General features: G+C 38.4%; 1 long non-coding RNA gene across 1 annotated transcript; it reads left to right on the top strand.

The window, feature by feature from the left end:
- Positions 1–17,469: 17,469 nt before the first annotated feature.
- On the top strand, positions 17,470–20,315 carry LOC118241599 (uncharacterized). Its single transcript, XR_004776229.2, has 3 exons — positions 17,470–18,799; positions 19,391–19,536; positions 19,671–20,315. It is a non-coding gene; the product is annotated as an uncharacterized LOC118241599 (long non-coding RNA).
- The last annotated feature ends 214 nt before the right edge of the window (positions 20,316–20,529 follow it).

The following is a 20,529-nucleotide window of genomic DNA, read 5'->3' as shown; positions in this document are numbered from 1 at the left end:
CTCATTGACCCAAGAGTAAAAATAAAGAAAAAAAACAGGTGTGAAATGTTCAACAATTAAGAATGTACCTCAAATTCGGAATGATCTGTAGTCTTTGGTTTTTAACAGCTGAATTACATGTAAACCCAAATCAACTTCACTCTTCCTTAGACGTTGTAATAGATACAACATCAGTTTCTAGTAGAGCATTATAGAAGACAAGTCCTGAGTCTTGATTCTGGGAGTTAATCTACAAGATTTTTACACAGAGATTGGTTATGGCTTGGAAGTAATCGTATGGTGTTTAATTTTGAGGGTTTATCTATACTGAACTAGTATTCAGCTTACTTGCTTCACATTCACTTAACTAGTTGTGAGTTTTTAAAAGCATAACCATTAACAGGCTTCCTGAATTAATTAAAAATAACAGTAGTCAAACAGCAACTGATGTGAATAGGTTTCAAACAAGCCTTCCTCTTGTGCATATTGCATGTTAGTGGTGTTGATGTAATTCTGTATGTTTATTTTAGTGTTTATTGAATCACAAACTAAATCTCTCTGCACCTTAATCACTAATAACACTAAAGACCTACTCATGTTAGTGTTATCATTGTAAACTTGGACATAGAGTTTAATGATAATGAAGTGCCATTAGTAAAGGAACTGAATCCTGTTTCAGCAATACGCTTGTGTTGTATGTTGGCATGGAAACATTAATGTAACGTTGGCCTGAGTGCCGCAGGGCGCGGAGCAGGAAACACAGTCTCCCTTGACGCTGTGAAACATGATCACAATGGTGATCGTGATCACACATAAGCGGGTTTCAAGCATCGTGAACATTAACACGGATTGCATAAACATCTACAGTGACTAACGCTGACATATACCGACACTAACATTAACATGAACATTAACAATGACCAAAAATGAGGGAAATAGAGGGACAAACACTCAGTGCAGGTGTGTGCCGTAACGGGGGTGTGACCCCGGGTGAACCCCCTTGCATGTGGCAGGCCATACCACATGACTTGTGTGTGTGTGTTGGGGTGGTTGGGTGAAGAGCGTCCCGTGACAATTATTCATTATCTGTTATGATCATAAACCATTAAAATGATAGTTTTATTACAGTACTATTGTTGTAACTGTGGTAAATTAGCAATATAAACCTTATGATGAGCTTAATGGAGCTGCACACATTTTCTGACTTCATTCAAACATCACTCATTAACAAAACTACCTATCTACCACTTGAAGGGAAAAAAACAAAACAAAAAAAACCCCTCTTGCCACCAAAACAAAGCTACATTGACACATCCAGTCAGGGTGGATACTTCCGAAACATCTTCCTCCAGAGCAGGATGCTTGAGGTGTAAATGCGCATTGATAAGCTATTCTTGAGCTCTGACCACAAAGACCACGGCTGGGTGGAATCACCACAGTTTGACAGTGGCTATGTCTCTTCATTATCTCCAGTGTCTCCCCTGCTTACTGATTTTCACAGATTTTCACTGCCTGACCTCAGGCAACCTCATGTAAACCACTGCCTACTGCTGTGACAAAATTCAAGTGCTGCAACAAAACAGAACAACAACAATAATAACAAACACAACAACAACAACAAACTAAAGATAGCAACTACTACCATTTTCAGGTTAAAATAATGTATGATGTCTGCAATCTAATCTTGCCAAGACATACCAAAGAATATCAGCTCATGGATTTTTTGGTGAAAAAAATACTGTTTGAAAAATGTCATAAGTAGCATATTGCAGGGTCAGTCTTGATAGACAGAAAGCACATGGTAGACCTTGTCCTTCATGACTGAACATTTTCTTCATAGTTAAATGGACCAATCATTGAAATTGCAGTCCAATATAGTTGTGACCTTCCCTGACCTCTCATCTCAATATTTATAAAGTTAGGAAAGGAAATGTCAACTTGTCCAGGCTTGAAAGTTGATCTACATATGTGGGTTGCTGCTTCAAAAGAGATAAGTTTAACTGAAGCAGAACGGTATTAGCTAACTGTCTAATGAGAAGGCCGTATATACCAAAAGCTCATGGTGAGTTTCACACATGGCCCCTGTACTTCTGTGTCTCAAATATGTTCACCAGTGAGGGCAATATAGGACAGCAATTTTACAAATGGCTAAAAAGCTACTTCCTTTTCAGTAGAACCCTAAAGGGCTCGGCTGTGAGTATAAAACTCTTGAGAGTGAATGTAAGGAATTGACACAGAGCAATTACATATACATTCGTGTTCACACAAAATGTGTAATTGGGCTCAGCTAAGTGATAGAACAAAAGATGGTGGAAGAAAACAAAGGACCAGAGTGTGTCCTCTCAAACGACAGTTCCAGGCAACCTGAAGGAGAAGGTCTGGCTGGGCCAGTGCACTGGGGAGGACTAGGACCTGATCACTGCAGGCATTTCAGCTGGCCCTGACATAGAAGACATTTCAGCTGGTCCTGACATAGAAGACATTTCAACTGTTTCTGACATAGAAGCTCAGTGCTTGGTGGGAGTCATTAAAAATGTTCTTCAGGCTGGGGAGAAGTGATAATGGCTGGTCTGCAACAAGCAGTTCGTCTGCAGTAAGTCCCTTGGTGTAAATGATCAGATCCCCATACACATTTCAGCTCTGCCAGGCTGAGTCATTACAGTCTGCTGTCTGTGAGACCGCAGTCTGAAGGACTTCCTCATTTTATCCTGTAAGGTGGAATCACACACACACACACACACACACACACACACACACACACACACTGAATTCCACAACTGCATGGAACCCAAGGTCAGAGGTGAGTTAATTATGTATATTAAAATAATATTAAATTAATCCTCAACACAGGAAGAGAAAAAGAGGGACAAAGAAAAAATAGATCAGTTCTTTGATTAATTAAATTAACAGTAAGAGCAGATGTGCGTCATTCCTATATTACTTCAGGCTAGAGATTTTTTAAAGAACCATGAGAAGATGTAAAAGATTTCTATCTGAGTTATTCATTACAACTGCAACTTTACCTGCTGATTCTTGTAATTGCCCAAATGCTGTAATATATAATACCTTCTAACGTAACATGTTCAGAGAGTTTTTAAGCATGTTATTCAAAGTTTTTTTCCCACCATTTTAGTCCATGTTTTACTGATACTTATGTTTTTGTTCAAGCCTTGTTTTCATTCTGAAACTTTAATTCCCCCTCCTCCTTGGCTCTTCCCCGCGTTCGTGTGTGTGTGTGTGTGTGTGTGTGTGTGTGTGTGTGTGTCTAGTGCCAGGCCCCTTCCAGGTTCATTGGTCGTCTCACACCTGTCTATAGTTACATTCATTTTTAGCACGCATATTTAAATCCTTGTTTTATAGTTGTCTGTGTTGTTATTGTCAGTGTTTGACTGACCCTGTGTTTGCACGTGTTGCAGATATCGTCTACTCTGATTAATTGCTTGTTGAGTTTTCTTTTTGTGTGTAGTGTTGTTCTTTGCATTTTCTGTTTGGTTCAATATTATGTTAATAAACGTCGGTGTCATCTGCACCATGGCTTGTCTCTGCATCCTGTCTCACCTCCCATTGTTACAGTGTTTTACTTTGCTCATCTTTGTGTTTTTTCTTTAATTAATTAATTAATTTATTTATTTATTTATTTATTTATTTATTTATTTTTTACAACCTTTGGGAATAGTTAGCAACAGATAGCAACATCTGGTAATGAAATTATGAACTATACAATCTAAAACAGAAAAAAAAATCTGTTTGTTCTTACCCCCTAAAGAAATGATATCTTCTATTTTCTGTTAATGACAATGCAGCCATTCATAATGCAACATTTCAATGCGATGATTTAATGCAGAGTATCATAAGGTAAATACCCATTACACTGGAAACCAGTGTTGTAGCTCAGACATATATACAGCAATAGTTATCCAAGTCATGTGTCCGACCCTGAAGAGGGAAACTTATGTCATTGTTTTAGAGCTCTGGAGGGAGAAAGGAGTCCTATGGAGAAATGTTTCACTCTTATAGAAAAAAAGGTTAATAGAGGTGAGGAGAAATGGGAAATTATTGCAGTGGAGCATAGTATGGCTCTATCAAGACAAAGGGTATTAGGCTCCGCTCTCTTAAACCTTACTGAACCTCGTAGAACACGGTTACATTGTTTGGCTATGATTTAAAAGCCAACTGAAACACAAAAACAAGTGGTGAATAACAAAGAGTGAGTCAACATATAAAGTGCGCTGATGTAAAAATTTTAAAATGGGCTTTTGACCTTGTGCAGACTCATTACTGGCAAACTGCAGTATATCAGTGTTTTATTACTTAACATTATGCATGAAGAACAAAGTTTATGACTACTTCTGTGAATGATGTAGTGCAATGTGTGCTGCGCAATTTGAAAAGGCCATTGTAATTTATTCAACAGTATGCCCACATAGCTAGTTAGTTTGACTCCCATTGTTCAGGTCAAGGGGTGTGTCCACCCACCTGTGCACCAAAACTAATAGCAGTGTGGTTAGGTATTAAATATGACCTTGAAGAAAGTGTCACGTCTATTAAATTCAGAGTTGTGACAAAAAGCTATTTTCTCTAAAAACAGCACTATAACAAGTAAGACAGATGAGAGATAATCACATAGTGTAGGTTTTTAAGTCATTACCCCAATGACAGGTCTTAGCAAGAGTCAGCTATTACAGAACTTCTCTAATGCATGGATAGTACCAATACCCTATGAGAAATGATGGTGCAAAAACTTCAGAGAGGTCTGTTTATGGAAAAAAAAAGATAGCTTTGAACATTTAAATTATTGGCCCTGCCCTCACTCTTTTAGTTTGGAAGGATGTAATCTGGAAGGACGCTTGTGAGAACCTGGAAGGAAATGTATTTTTGGAGCATGAAGCATATTAATAAGTTCATCTCCAGCCACACACAGCACTAATGTGACACACTGGGTTTTGTGTCATCTGTATACTGCATAAGTTGAGAGCATCATTTTACTGTGGAAAATGTGGTCACCCAGCCAGCACTTGTTACAGTTTTTAGAGCTAAACACTTTAATTGCTTTCTGGGTACATTTGTATGGAAAATTATACAAAACAGTTCAGTGAGCATAATGAGGGTAAGTTTGAGGATCCTGTGGGGAGTTGCAAAGTGTCTATTTAGAAAAGTGATATTTGAATGCTTTTGCCACCAAGGTAATATGATAAGGTGAGAAGGTTTGAGGTAATTAAATGCTGAAATGTGATCAATAGTCATCTTCAAAAAGAATCAGCATGGATCTCAATTAGACATAATATACTTCATTGTTAGGGAAACGCATGAAGTGATAAGAATCTTTTGTGCATCATTAGAAAATATATGCAAACTGAATATATCATTCTTCATAAACAACAGTCTTCAGATGAAGACTGCTGGAAAATACTGTCATATACTGTTACTGTCAAATACTGTCACAGATTTCTTTTCTGTAAATATGTGTTTGCAACAGCATGTTGCAGCATGGCCCCCTCCTCCTAGGCTCCTCCCCATATTCATGTGTGTGTGTCTCATGTCATGCCTCTACTGTGTTCTTTGATCATGTCACACTTGTCTATAGGTGTTCTTGGTTGGAACTCTTTATTATTTAAAATCCTGTTTTACTGTGGTTCGTTGTCGATATTTAACTAGACGTATGCAGTTTTTCAGCCTTCTCAAATCTGCCTGTGGTTATTTGTCGTATTTTACGTTCTGTTGTCATTTCTTGTGTTTTGTTTTGCTATCGTTCAGTAGAGTGTTTTGTGTAGACAGAGCTTGCTTCGACATACTGCCTCTGCCTCCTTACCTTACACACCCAGCTTGACTCGATGCATATCTTCAGGCTCTTATAATGTTAAAATAGAATTTGTATGTTGTTTTGTATGTACAGTTCTAGAAAGTTTGCTAAACGCACTGTAGCCTGTTTGTGCCAGCATAAGGGTAGGTTTTTCAAAGAACTGACAAAGCTCATCTGTAAGTTACTGTGGATAATAGCATCTGCCATTTTGATCTTGAATGTTCTTGAATTGAAAATGGTATAGGGTCCTTATACATCCTTCAGTTGCAATCGGACACGTCCATAGTGATGTTACCAGTGGTCAACAGGTGTTTTGGGTCTTTCACCTTCACTCAGATGACCCAGCTAGGTCTTATAAGGCCCTACTTGTGACCAAGTAGCCTTTGTGGTCCATATGCTTTGGTCCTTTTGATCCACAACCACCACAAGGCCTGTTCTTATAGCTCTGCACTTATGTATGCCAAAAATATACAAAAGATTGTAGAATTAAGCAAATCCTTTATACCTTTGCCTCTGTGGGAAAATAGTTTGCACAGCACCCCTTCTTGTGGCACTTCTCTACCAGCTCTTCATACCTGACCCTCTTCCTTTCACTGGTTTCTTCCGTCCCAAGGAATCATCATTTCAAGATTAAGCAGCTGTTTTGATGTGTCTGACAGCAGCACTATGTCTGGCGTGAGCGTGTTTACAATGCTATTCTCTAGAAGCTTGAGTTGCTTCCCTGAGTAAATCTTTAGTTGTCTTTTGCCATTCCCATTTCCCTAAAAACTTTGGCATGGATTGAGGCTTCTCTCCTGCCTTGACAAAGATGACACACTATTTTGCTAGTCTACTCTTGGTGATGTTTTTGTCTATTATCCAGCACTTGTTTATGGGACCTCTGCCACAATTCCTTTGGGCAGCAGCTGAGGATTTGTTCTAGTATTCCTTTCCCAGAGCACAGGGCAGACTGTTGAGCCAGCTTTGCCCCAACAGACAGAGTGGGCAGCATATCTTAGACTGACTAGATTGGGAAATTTATTTGAAATGTTTCCATATGCTACAGATTTATGGTCCATTGCCTGATACCACTTTGACCGTACTCCTTGCTGACACATTCTTCCCACCTGGTTTGCATGTGTATTCTTCCTATCTGGTTTGCATGTGTATTGATTTGTATTATACATATCCTCCTGGACCAGTCTGTCCTACCTTGCTTTGAGCTTTGTCGAAGCACCTGGTTTGGAAGCCTACCAGCCCAGCATATTCTGATGCTACCACCCCAGCAGCACACTATGCTGTAGTAGAGATTCCACCTGATGCGCTCTACATTGATCCACCACTGTCTCCCTGTTCACACCTCGATGCTGGCCTAAGAGACCTTTGGGTAATTGGATCCCCAGAACTACAGCACCCCTCTTGCCCAGGTACTATGAATCCATCATTTAAACTGCTGAAGGGAAGTATAAGCATGATGTTTCACCTGTACAGACGCATGCTGCTCCAACTTTGAGGTAATTCAAGCGATCTGTAGAGGATGCTGCTGATCTTTCTTTCAAAGCTTTCAACTGTAGACAGTGGAACTTCTCCAAACCTTGGAGAATCCATTTGGACCCTGGGACTGATGCTGTTGTCAGTCAGGTCATTTATCTAGGTTCTGACTATGTCTGTCCTATGATTATGTTCTACAGTCCATTTCTGCAGCTTGGACCATCTTATTCATAGCAAGAGAAGAGCTCACATAGTGCATCCTGTAATAATCTCCCCCTCTTGCTGATGTCACTCTGATGTTATTGCCCTAGAGGTGACCCTCAGACTGACACAGTGTTAATAGTCCAGAATGACATCACCAAATGCCTGGAATGTATTTCTGGTCTAATGTTAATTCCACTGAATTGTAGAATCTGTATGCACTGGGGAGGTCCAGCCACACTATGACCAAATCCCTCTTATAACTACACTATGGCTATTGTTACTATTAATCCCCTTTGTGTTTAAATATTTCATGATCAGATTTTTAAAAAAATTCCTTGAAAACACTAATGAAAACAATGTATAGCAAATGTCAGCCTGGAGTGATGCAGCTAAAAGAACAAGCCCTGAGACAGTCCCAAAGAAGGCCTAAATTATGAAAGGGTGCTTTATTACTCAGCATGCCTGGGTTTCTCATGATATTAGTGAATACCACTATAAACCATGCCTCAATCTTCATCTTGAGAGACTGACCTTTAAAAAGGGGTACAAACTGCCTATGGTTTTTAACAGGAGATATAGTGGACAGCAGAGGTTTGCCTTCATCCTGGAATTTCTGGTTTTAAATTCATATTCTAAAAATACAAGAAATCCATTTGAAAAGCAGACATGAATGAAAATATGAATCAAAAGGAGCTGTGGCAGCAGAAGATCATGAATGTAAGAAACAGTCTGAATTGGACGTGCAAAGTTTCGGGCCTCTGTCTTTTCAGCTGCCTGGAAAATTTAAGGCAAAAAATACTTAGCATTCATTAAGAAAGAACAGGGTGTGTATGATTGCAATAGAAGCTTACACATGGGCAGCGGTAGCTCAGTGGTTAAGGTACTTGACTAATAATTGGAAGGTTGCTTGTTCAAGACCTGCCACTGTTGTGCCCCTGAGCAAGACCCTTAATTGCTCATGTTGTACTCAGTCATAATTGTAAGTTGCTTTGGATATCATAGTAGTGTCAGCTAAAGGGGGAGGGGAGAACTCCTTTCAGTTCTTTACCAAAATGACCAGCATTGCACACTGCTAAAAGGGGATTTTAGCATCAGAAATAAAAAAAACAAACAAACTGCATGCCTTTGTGTCAGGTACACTTACTACAACATAGCATCCCTTTACTAAATATATCAGTAATGAAATCTATATAAAACTGGTTAAAATTACATATGGGATAGAAATCCATGGGATTTACTAAACCACCTTGTGGACATTGTTCCACATGAATTGTTTGCCTGGACCATTTCAGCAACTCTAAGTTTGAACATTGTTGTTTTTTTTTTAATTGAAGACATCAGTTAAACTAGTATAGTGCATCATTTCCATTTTCAGAACACATGAAGCTTTTTGTCTTATTTGTTCTGCAGCTATAGTATCAAAGAAAACAGTAGAACTGAGGAGCAGTCTGTTTGATCACTAGGGTGCTTTTAGTCACTGTTTTAATTTCTTCCCTATGCTTTGTGATAGGAACTACATTAGTCAGGATATTCTTATAATGAGCTTCCTTTTTTTTTGGCTGTGTTGCCATATGAGTAAACTGTGCTTTGCAGTGCATGGCTTGTTTGTACTTTGAATAAACATGGTAGAACTAGAAGTATGCACCTTTTGAATTAATGCTCCTTTCAGATATAAATAGTCTATAATATTATAATTATATAATGATTATATATAAAAATATAATATTTCATGGCTTGAGTATTTAGTTTAGATGTTAAATGGCCAAATAATTTGATGTGCTCTGGGATTTTATCAAATATCTACTGTAGACAGGTCCCAGTAAAAGAAAAAGTACTTGGGGCTGTGCACCAAATTTGCCAATTGAAAAGGCAACTCTTTATCAGTAGTTTCAGTTACTTTTAACTGCTGCTGCTTATATAACCCATATGGAATGGCATTGATATCAATTAGTGCCTGTAACGTCTTTGCTAATAGGCCTATTTTCTCATTTATCTGTGGTCTTTGCTCTATTTATAAGCTTTTTTTTTTTAAACCCATGTGAAGTCTTACAATGCTCTGCTGGATTTCTCAGAAACCTAAGATTTAGTTTTCTGGTCATGTCCTGTGTTCTGACTTTTTAATTACCTGTAATTACCTTGTCTCCCTGTATTTAGCCATGCTTAGTGGTATTTAATGACACCTCTTAGAATAGCCAAAATAATCTTGAGAATGCAGTCTAGCCGTTGTGCCCTTTCAGTGTACACCTGCTTAGATTGCAGCACGTGAGACTGGACTATGCCACCGAGTCAACTCCAGCTGTGACCTCTGAAGAACTATGATGCAAGTCTGCTCAATTTATCATCACCATTGATGGTGTGTTGGAAAAGATATGACATCTCTGGGCTTTTGCTGCACCATAGCTTGTGCAACTCCTCTGCCCTTTGGAATTACTTTGATTATCTCTGTTCTTTTTCCTCTATCCAAAAGGGATTTTTCTAAAGAACTCTATTGTTTCTGAGGAGTCTCTAGCCCGGGCTCTCTTTCAGCTCTCTAGCCTGGGATCCTCCCTGTGCCACAGGGTACATGGATCATCTTGCTGCTCCATGTCCAGGGAGACAGAAAGTGACAGCAGCGATGAGGATCCTCTCATGAAAGATGACACCATGGTGGCACCAATGAAAGGGAGGAACACCTTTGGCTGGCTCATTTTTTCTGTAAAGCCTTGTTCTCTTTGCCTTACAGCTAGGTACCTATGCTTACTCTGCCTGCTTTTACATTAGGCCATGTTGGCTTTTGGGAAAATGTTTCTTGAAATAACTCAAATAAACGTGGCCTATGTATGCAGCCTACTCTCTACACCTTCCATATTTTGTCTCTCATACACCGTCAAGCCCTCCACATTTCATAAGACTGCATTATAGCAATGCATTTGTTAATTCCTCCACCCCAGTTTTTTTTTTTACTTCTTAAATGTTAATCTTCCAAGCTGTCTTTTCTTCAAGATGTATGGAGAGCTTTCATTAAGGCAGTACTGTTCTCTCTGTGTAATTGTAGATCTAATCATTTTTATCAAGCACAACTTCTAGCCCATATTGAATACATCTTCTGATAATTTACTCAGGCTGGAAGTGTAAAGTATGCAGTCTTGGAGCCTCTGGAGCCCACAAAATGTATAATAAAAGGTTTTGTGACTGTTTCTGCCTTACTGAGCAACCCAGTGACTTTGATAAATTGTAGTTACTTCACATGTAGGAGCATGCTAAATTCTAACAAGAATTAAAGGGAATCAGAATTGTATATTAAAAACAGAGGAAGGCAGTCTTATTCCCAATAGGGCTGGTGTCACTGCAAGTTTTCATTCCAGTGAAGCAGTAACACATCCAATACAACTAAATAAATTGTTTGAAGACTGAGGCCAACTTAAAATAATTGGAATCAAACAGTTGGAATTGGGGATGCTCCTGCTGGCTGGAATAAATACCTGCAGTCCCATCAGCCACTGCCTCAAAGCAACAGAGATGCAAGTGAGCCTGGCGAGTAGCAGTAAGCCTCCCTTAGCAGAGGGAAGTGTTAGGGATATTCTATAATACTTCAAGAGATTTGAAAGCCATGCTGGGGCTAGACCATTAAAGTCTTTAATGTCATAAGTAATACATAGTCCATGCAGAACATAATAGCAAGCTAAAGTAAACTGACCATGAGCTCAGTAATATGCTCTGACCTTTTTTGGGTAAGTATTTTAGCTGCCTAATACTGACCTACTTGAAGCGTACTTAAGGAGAAAGTAGGGCAACGAGACAAATAAAACACATCAGTAGTTTAATAGCATGAAAGCATGCCTTAGCATCATATAGGCTGACTATAGCCCATCAAAGTCTAAGATACAGTCTGAAATTTAATATCCATTAGATTTTGTACATAACAACAATTCTTGGTTTATTAAAATGTATGAGTTATGGTAAGGAAGACATTTCATAATTAGTGTATTTTTATCCAAGGTATAAAAATATTGTAATCTGATATATGTGCACAGATATGTAGTAAGACTACACTGATAATGAACCATTACACACCCAGACATTTAATAAAGGTAATTATCCTTTTATCACAATGTGAGAATGTATAAGAGACATCTTTATTCATTATGTCAAGCTAAAATGAGCTCAGTCATTCACACAGTGCAGTAGCTATATATCCTTTGACCTTTGTATGTGTCTTATGATAAACAGTGTGGATGAGAATGTAAAAGGGAATAACAGGATTTTTGAGATGGGCCAGGTCAGGTCATATCTGGCAATGGAAGGATGTTGCTAAATGTAAAAACATATACCATATATGTTACTTTTTATTGCATAATCTTAAGTGATGTAAAATAGGTTATGTCTGGAAGAATGGGGAGAGGTTTTGAACTTCTCCACAAATGAGAAATAAAGGTATTTTGGATTTATTCTGCACAGTCCCTTGCCTTGGATCTTTCTCACTTTGGACAGAATTTCTGCCACACCATTTTTTCCTTGCTTGTTTTTAATGTAGTTGTCCAATTTGCATAATTGCATTGTTGAAATTGGCCTAACTGACAAATTTAACTCATATAATAAGTATAAAAATGAAATCCAACCTTGTATTTGCAAATTACATGTCTGTGGCACTGTATATAAAGAGAGAATGAATGTTTCTAAAATGATATGTTGTGGCTCATTATATTACATTCTTTTATGCTATGAAAAGTCTACATTTAGCCTAATAAGATGCTCAGATCCAATACTACCAGAAGAAAAACGTTCAGAGAATTCGAAAAGAAGTAGATGCAGTTTCTTAAGGCATGTCTAACAAGCTGGTAAATTATATTTAGGGATATAGCCCAGGCTGAGTGATGAATAAGATATATTTAGTAAAGACCACCCTATCACTAAGAATAATTTGAGAATAATCCTAGTGTCAGAGCCAAATACATAGACAGAGCCAAATACATAGAGAACTGATTTAGAGAACAATATCATGCTCATAAGATCAAAATATGCAGTGACATTAATTTCAAAGTGCACTAGAAAAATGGGGCTTGTTGACTATTTGAAGTGGAGGTACTGCATAGTGGATTATGGGATGAATACCATTTAATTTTACCCTTATGGGCATGGGGTAAAATTAAACAGTATTAACAGTCTTAAAGATAAGGTTTGAGAATTTGTTACCACTAATAACTGGAGGAATCAGACTCATTAATTTCCCAACATTTTGCCAGTCTAGATATTGTATAAATGAACTAGCTATTGTTATTCTTGTTATTCTTTGAGTCTGACAAGTAAACTACTCTAACTGTAATGAGAGCAACTTGATTATTAATAAGAATGTTGTCTCCATGTTATTTTAAGACATCAATTCAGAATAATACTAATAATTTATCTTCTTGTAGAAAATGGTGCTACAATGTCCAAGGGAGAAATGGCGTGCTGAACTGTTTAGTCTAACTTTGTTAGATTTTGGAGTGGTCTTAATGACTACAAACTGATCTAATTAATAACCAGTGTGAGACCTTGCTGCCTTGCGTATCCTCCCTCCTCACTCACTCTATTCTGTTCCAGGCCCTGATTTCTGCATACCCGTTGTCACCCACCTGCCGCGTCTTCCCTTCCGACAAGAATACAAAGGTCCTGAAGATGCTATTAGGAAGCTTCTTGCTTAATAACATGTTCTCGTTTGTGTGTTTGCTCTTTGCTATTTTGACTGTTACGTACTCGGATCTTGTTAGCCTACTTGGACAGTGAGATTTTGGCTTGCTCTTTTGCTTGTAATGTTACTCATGTATTTAGGTATATAGTGTATATATTCTAGCATCTATAGTTTGTGTTCACTTGTGTCACTTCACACCAGGTGTGGGTTGCTGTTTGTTGTGCACCTTTGGGTTTGTCTCTGTTTTGTGGCCAGTAAGGGAGATACTGTGTAGGAAAGTATGTATGTCTTTTGGTTTTCTCCTTTTGTTTTCACTAGGTTATGTAGTCCCACTTTGGTCAGTCAGAGTCTTTATACTTGTTTGTTGATTTTCAGCGTTGGCCCACCTGAAGTCTGTCTGGTGTTTTGGTATTTTGTACCAATTGAATTACACTGTAATATCATTTCTCAAACTACAACGGTCCACTGTTTCATCTATGCATCTGTTCCATTTTTGTTTACTCACATATGTCATTCACATTCAGTTGCAGTTGCTGTCTAACTCCTATTCATCAATTATTAATTTCTGTCACTGACCTTACCTAAACACCAGGCTGACAATATGTTCTTTCAGAGGTAATTGTAGATATTTGTAGATTAAAACTGATGTTACAAGGATAAAAGCCTATTCTGTTCTCTTTTTCTGCAGAGAAGCACCAAACTTTTTGTGTTTTGTAATCTGGTATCAAATACATGCTGTTCTGGTAAGCTGATGGAAAAGAATGAGCAATGAGGAAACCATGCTGTTTGCTCTTCTGTGAATCACAGAAATACAATTCACACAGAGAAATAAAGAGTATACAATTAAATTTAAACTAACAACAACTGCTGTAAATGACATAAGCATCACATAAGCATCCTTTTTTTTTTTATTTTTTTTTTTTTTTTACTAACACAGCACCTAAACTTCAAGGGATACAGTAAGACCTCTAAGAATGTATCATGATAATATCAATTCCTAAATGCCCAAATGCCTAAATCTAGGGTGTAATTCAACTTGTTAAAATAAAGTAAAACCTGAATGGACATGATTACTGAACTCAATATGTTGCTTTCATTTTCATATATAAATATGAAAATAATGCCACAATAACCAAAAGAGTTTACTGATAATTGTGACGCAAATCCCCTGCCGTTGCCACATCACCTGGGGCTGTTATGTAATTATGTTATGCCTTATTTAAGCCTGTTCTGTTTGCAATACCTATTGTTGGTCATTGTACGGTCTGTTGGTTCCCTTTGTTGTATTTAGTGCACTTTATATTCGGTTTCATTTTCGTTACTTTCATTAAACATTTCAGTTGGAGCCCTGCATATCTGCTTCCTCCTTTTTGTCTGCATGTTCTTCGCACGTGACAACACCAAATGGAAGAAGCATGGCTACGGTTTCCAACCTTAAAAGTCACTCTTGGACTTTTTAATATCAGACGTGTGAAGCACATTTGTATGTTCTAGTTACAGCAGTATTCCCTACAGGCCAAGAGTGTCAGTCTAAAAGACTGATTTTTAAAAATGTTTATATGATCAGACATTACAGCAGAGCCTTGAAAATTAGGATGTGCCTGTCTCTCTTGTACTTATATGGACCTCTGACAAAACTTGGCAAAGTTGAACAGAACAAAAAGAGCAAGTAAAATAAATTATGAATTAAAGATGCCTCAAGTATAAAAAGATTTAGCAAATTTACCATGTTAAGATTAAGTGAGGGTGACTTAAAATGACACTGATCTGACTATTTCCAAAACTGCATTTAAGTTTGATCAAATTCAGGATTCAGAAATACAGTATATAGGATGTTAAAGCCCGTCACTCTTCAGTTATCTGTACCGTTAAGATGTTTGTGTCTTTCACAATCACATATGAAAAGTGCCTGACAAAAAGGACAGAACCAGCATGTATCTAATAATAAACAGTGAGAGGAAATCAATCAAAGACTGCAAAAACATGCACAGACTTGCTCTGTCTAGTGTGTAAGGAGTAGCTTGGTTAAATCTGCGTAGTATTTGAATACAGCAAATCATCCATAGCCATCTGTCAAGAACGGATGGGTCTAAGAGATTAATACTAGTTCATTCACTGAAGGACGTCTGATTCTGCCTGCCTACACAGAAAATATTTAAATTCAAAATCACTTAAATCTCCATTATGCCATTCCAGTGAATGTTTCCCTGCATAATAATTTAAAATAGTGATTAAAAAAGATGGAAAAATTGAGAAAAAGATCATTTCCATCTCCAGGCTGTGGCTGTCTTTCTAGTAAATGAAGACTCATCATTCATTTCTATATTTGTGTTGTGATCAGGATGGTGATCATTGTTATTACTTATACAGAGTTTTACAGACTGTCACATATGCATCAAAGCCACAGAGGGGTTGAGGATTTGTTAAGATACCCTTTAAAAGGATCAACAATCATATAAAACCACAAATGAACCACCATGCTGGTGTAAAGGTAGTCTACTAATAACTGAACAAAATGTAATTTTCTGTAATTGAATAGCTGAACCTTTTTGTGCATCTGTCTGTCTGACACTGTGTCATGAGAGCCAACTTTGGCACAAAGACATCAGCACTGAGGGAACAGTCAGAATGAGCTAACAGAGTGGGTAGCCATATTAGAGATGAACTTTAAGAAGGGAGAAAGGGAGGCTTACAAAAATAATTTAAAGTTAAAGGGTGAAAGGAATGGTGACCTTTTGAAGGAGTCGGTAATAACTATCTTTATAAGCCTAAGGACCCTGCCACTCAGTTGCTGCCCATTTAAAATATCTTGATTGGTTGGCCTATTTTTATATCGTCACGACTGGCTTTTTGTGTTGTTGTTTTTTTCTGTAGATGGTGGCAGGGCCTCTGTAGCTGCAGGAACTCTCAGAGGTGGAATGCAAGTGAGAATAGTGAAACGTACCAAGGTCAGAGAGCAGCAATGATCAGTGTGGTAACAGAAAAAAACATTCATTATGATTGCAAGGGGAAGAAACTCCACATGGCTCCTGGCTTTCCTAATGTTGATGCTTAAATTTCAGCTTCCACATAACTTCACTTCTTGTGTCTTTGAGGAGCTCCTGTTAGCAAATTAATTAGCACAGTAGGGGTTTCATCTCTAATTAGTGATTAAAAAAGACATGGAATCATAGAAATGTTAGAAATGCAATCTGTTCATTAGTTTGAACCAAAAAAATCCAAATGCAAGTTGGTATTAACCAATATTTTATGTCTATATCATTTTCATTTCTGAAACTTTATAATGTATGATAAGTTTTCACTTTGATTTAAAAAATTGGTTAATCAAAATAAATACCATTGCCAATGTCCATTGCAATTTTTAAACTTTTATAAAGCCATTTCAGTGTGAATCTCTAAGAATTCACACTGAATTCTTAGAGTAAGAGGTAAGAATTATATTATATTATGGCCTAAACAATAATTTTGCCCACACTTTACCATTCCTTACTGCTATCTGCTTTGACTTATCTTTGTGAGAGTCCTTTCCATGTGCTTGTGCAGGTAAATGTCCTTTTGCAGTTCAGCCTACACTCAGCTGAGGTCTATTACATTTATCAAAATAACACTTCCAGGGCTCTAATGTGGGCAGTGTACATTTTCTGATGCACAAGGACAATTTTAGAATATCAATAATTTCTAATGATGTGCACATATAATTCCTCATATACAACCAATTGAACTTGATGGATATTCTGCTTAAATAAATAATGTTAACATGTATTTGCTTGTTTTGGCTTTGGGAAAAAAAATACATTATGCTCACCAGTTCATATCCTCATAATTTGCAAACTCAGCTGCAGCTAAATTAGGAGGTTGTTAATTTCACATTTATGAACTGGAACAGCACAGAGATAAGAGGAAAAGAATTCTGTGCAAGTGTGAAGTGTTTAGTTATCCCTGCTTTTCATTTTTCCACCCATGTCATTTTTTCCCCTAAATTACCAAGTTATACACTTGCCTCTTCATGTCTACAGAGTCAGTTATTGCTTTCATCTCCTTTTGGTTCCTATGACTTCACACACAGTCTCTCAGGCTTCGTTGCTCTGTCTATAGGCTTACAGAACTCGGAGCGTTCACAACAAATGCCTTGGAATTACTTCACATAAAAACTGCTCACTTACATGTTTGTGTCCTGTCTCACCTCCCTCTCCTTTACAGTATGGCTCCTATAATATTATATTGCTCTACAATGTTTAAAATATTAATGTAGAAGCTAAAATGTCCAGAACAGTCCATGCCAACATTGGAGCCACTTTCACATCTTTATTGCAGTTATAAATATAACGGTGACCGGTAAAAAGGCGGACGCATGTGCTGAGAAGAGCGAGATTTATTAGGGGCAAATCCAAAAGCAGAGTCGTTGGAGTAGTCCAGGGTCATAGAGCCAACACGGAGTGTACGAGGATACATTATACACAAAACAAGGGCTAGGATAAACTAACCAAAGGCACACGAAGGCAAACTGGGGAATCAGGCTATAACAAAGACGCTAGGAAGAACTAAGACTAACAAACCCGAATGCTAGAAGAAACATAGGCACGGAGTACAAAACCTATAATCTGTCACGATTAATCCCTCTCGGGTTCCGTGTTCTCCAGTTCCGTCCGTCTCGTTTTCTCCGCCCCACGTTTGATTTTCCACACCTATCCCTCGTTAAGTTCATGTATTGATGCCCGGGGTTTTTTTTTCTATTCAATGGATTTTTGAATGCGTTTATGTTGAATGGCTGTTCATTGAATTTGCGAATGTGTTTCGTTGTGTTTGTTTCTTAAATCTGTGTTCCAAAGCCTTAAATCTTGTTAGCCTGTCTTGTTTAGCCCCGAGTGTCTTCCTAGCCTTAGTTATAGCCTGCATTCCCTGTTTACCTTTATGTGTTTTGTTTTGTTTACTCATGTATCCCCATGCTCTTCGTGTCAGCTCCATGACCCTGGACTGCTTTAACGACTCTGATTTTGGACTTGCCCATAATAAATCTCACTCTTCTCCGCACATGCGTCCGCCTCCTTACCGCTCAGCATTGCACGAACAGGCTTTCCAGTATTACGCCATTCATACTCAAACACACACAACCCTCAACGAACAGGCAACGCGACAGGGTTTAAATACGTGAACTAAACAAGGGACAGGTGTGGAAAAATCAAACGAGGGGCGGAGAAAATGAAACTGGCATGGAACAAAAATACACAAGACAGGGAAAAGACGGAACATGGAAGCAGGGAGGGACTAACCCTGGGTCACGGTAGACCGGTCCCCTAAGGGGTGGGAGACGCCCCCTACAGACCAGGACCGTACCACTTGCCTGCCCCTCTCGCAATCCCCTGCCTTCTGACAGGAGACACCTGCTGCTCGTTAACCATACACACTATTTATACTCCTACAGGGGCGGAGGAACAGCGCTGTACATTAGCGGATAGAACCACGGGCGGCTGTTGGTGTGACGCTGCTCCGGTCTTGCAGACTACCTGGACTTGTCATCACTACTTCAAGGATAATGGCGAATGAAGAACATGTTAGTTCAACTTCGTATCTCGCTTCCTCAATGCCGCCCGACAATAAACCTGCATCAGAATCCAATGAAACTAATGGGAAGACATCTCAACCAGGGACACATGTTTCAGTACACATCAGCAACAGAAATTATGAAAGTGGTAAAGGTGAGATTTTCCTTAGGTTCACCTCCTTATCCTTTCACACACCACACACAGTCACTGAATGTTCTACCACGTGACAGTTTTAACAAAGGAGCAGATGTCACAAATCAAATTAACCAATAGCTTTACCAAAATATTTTTAATTCAGGAACAATTTAAGGACTGAACAATGTCATTCTAAAGAAAATGTAGAAGGATATAAGCACTTACACATGTGCATAAAAACACCCACTGAGCAGAAACGTTTGAGAGATTAATGTAGGTGTCCACGCTGTTGTGCCCCCACGTACACCCCTTCCACAAGTCATCCCTGTGGACTTAAAATGTCAGTGCTCAAGAAAGTTGAAATTACTGGCAGCCCAAGCGGTTCTACTTGTGCAGAGCTTGAGTGTGGAATAGCACTGTTCTCTCATTAAAACAAGATCCCATTCTAAATCTGGAGCATACTAATGAACCTAGATAATTAACTTAGATTAAACTCATTAATGAATGGGATCTTTTAAAGTTTAAGCCTTTTAAATGTACTTGAATTAAACCTTCCTAAAACATTCCCCAGGCTTTAAACCTTTGTAATGCTACTAATGATTTGCACAGGATTAAAGAGCAATCTACTCCAGGGCTCAACGGTGTCACAACTGACTAAAGAAGGTCAGACTGCCAGAGTCATTCAGGGAATCCGATACAGCATAAATGGCCGGGGTCACAGTGGGTGGGCAGGATGACTCAGCTCGCCTTACCAGGTAATTTGTCATTATTGCTAACTGACTGTTTGGACTCTGCAGGATTTTGCAGCTGGTAGCCATCTTCATTGTGATATTGATGTGACAGAATTTTGACATAACTTTGCCTCAGTCTCCCGCTTTAACTGTTTCAGACTGATGACACTCATTTGGGGACCTCTGCTATCCTCATGAAGAACAAGTCAGTTGAGAAATCCTAGAAGTTCTGTCTAATCTGTATGAAAAAAAGATGATCCCAAATACATAACTACGTACTTTTGCATTGATAGCACTTGTCTTTATACCACTTGTACACTTTATCCTTCCATTCTCACATAAAACCTATTCTTCACACAAGAAGCATTAGCCTAAAGTTTCAACTATTGACCAAACGCAAGTCCACTTCTTTCTTGTTGCGGTCAACTATATGACCCTGAAAATAATCTTCGTATCCTTCCACCATCTCATAAATATACTTTCACTTACCCCTTAATTCTGAGCTACAACCGGAAAATTGAATGGATGCAGCCGTTCGCCCTGTGCACATACCTGCGCTTCACATCAGAACCATTCATCCTGTTCTCCCTGCTCTGCTTTTATCCTGCATCCTCGTGTAAAAGCTAGAACTGCCATTGGCTTTTATAGTATGCAATATTACGCTCCCTCACACTGCTGTGCCTCCTTTCACCCCTTTTTCTTCAATAGAAACTTGCAAATATGACAAACTTGAAATTTGGGGACTGTCATCTGGATGTTAGTGAAGACTAACGACATACATTATATGTATTATGGGAAGCATGTATGGTCACCTTGTCATCTCTGCTCAAAGAACACTGTGTAGATCTGGTTTCTTTTCACTAAAGGTTTTTTTCTGTTATACTCTCGTATCAGGTATTTATTATGAGTCATGTTCAGTAGTTATCTGCTATTCATTTTGGTGTAACTAGGATCTTTAGGGTTCTAGAGCAAAAATCAATTCATATATATATATATATACACTAAAGTACACAGAAT

Source organism: Electrophorus electricus, chromosome 8, assembly GCF_041902795.1.
Source record: "Electrophorus electricus isolate QZ-2024a chromosome 8, ASM4190279v1, whole genome shotgun sequence".
Lineage (NCBI taxonomy): Eukaryota > Metazoa > Chordata > Actinopteri > Gymnotiformes > Gymnotidae > Electrophorus > Electrophorus electricus.
The sequence above is the reverse complement of the archived record's forward strand: the minus strand, read 5'-3'. Positions and strand labels throughout refer to the sequence as shown.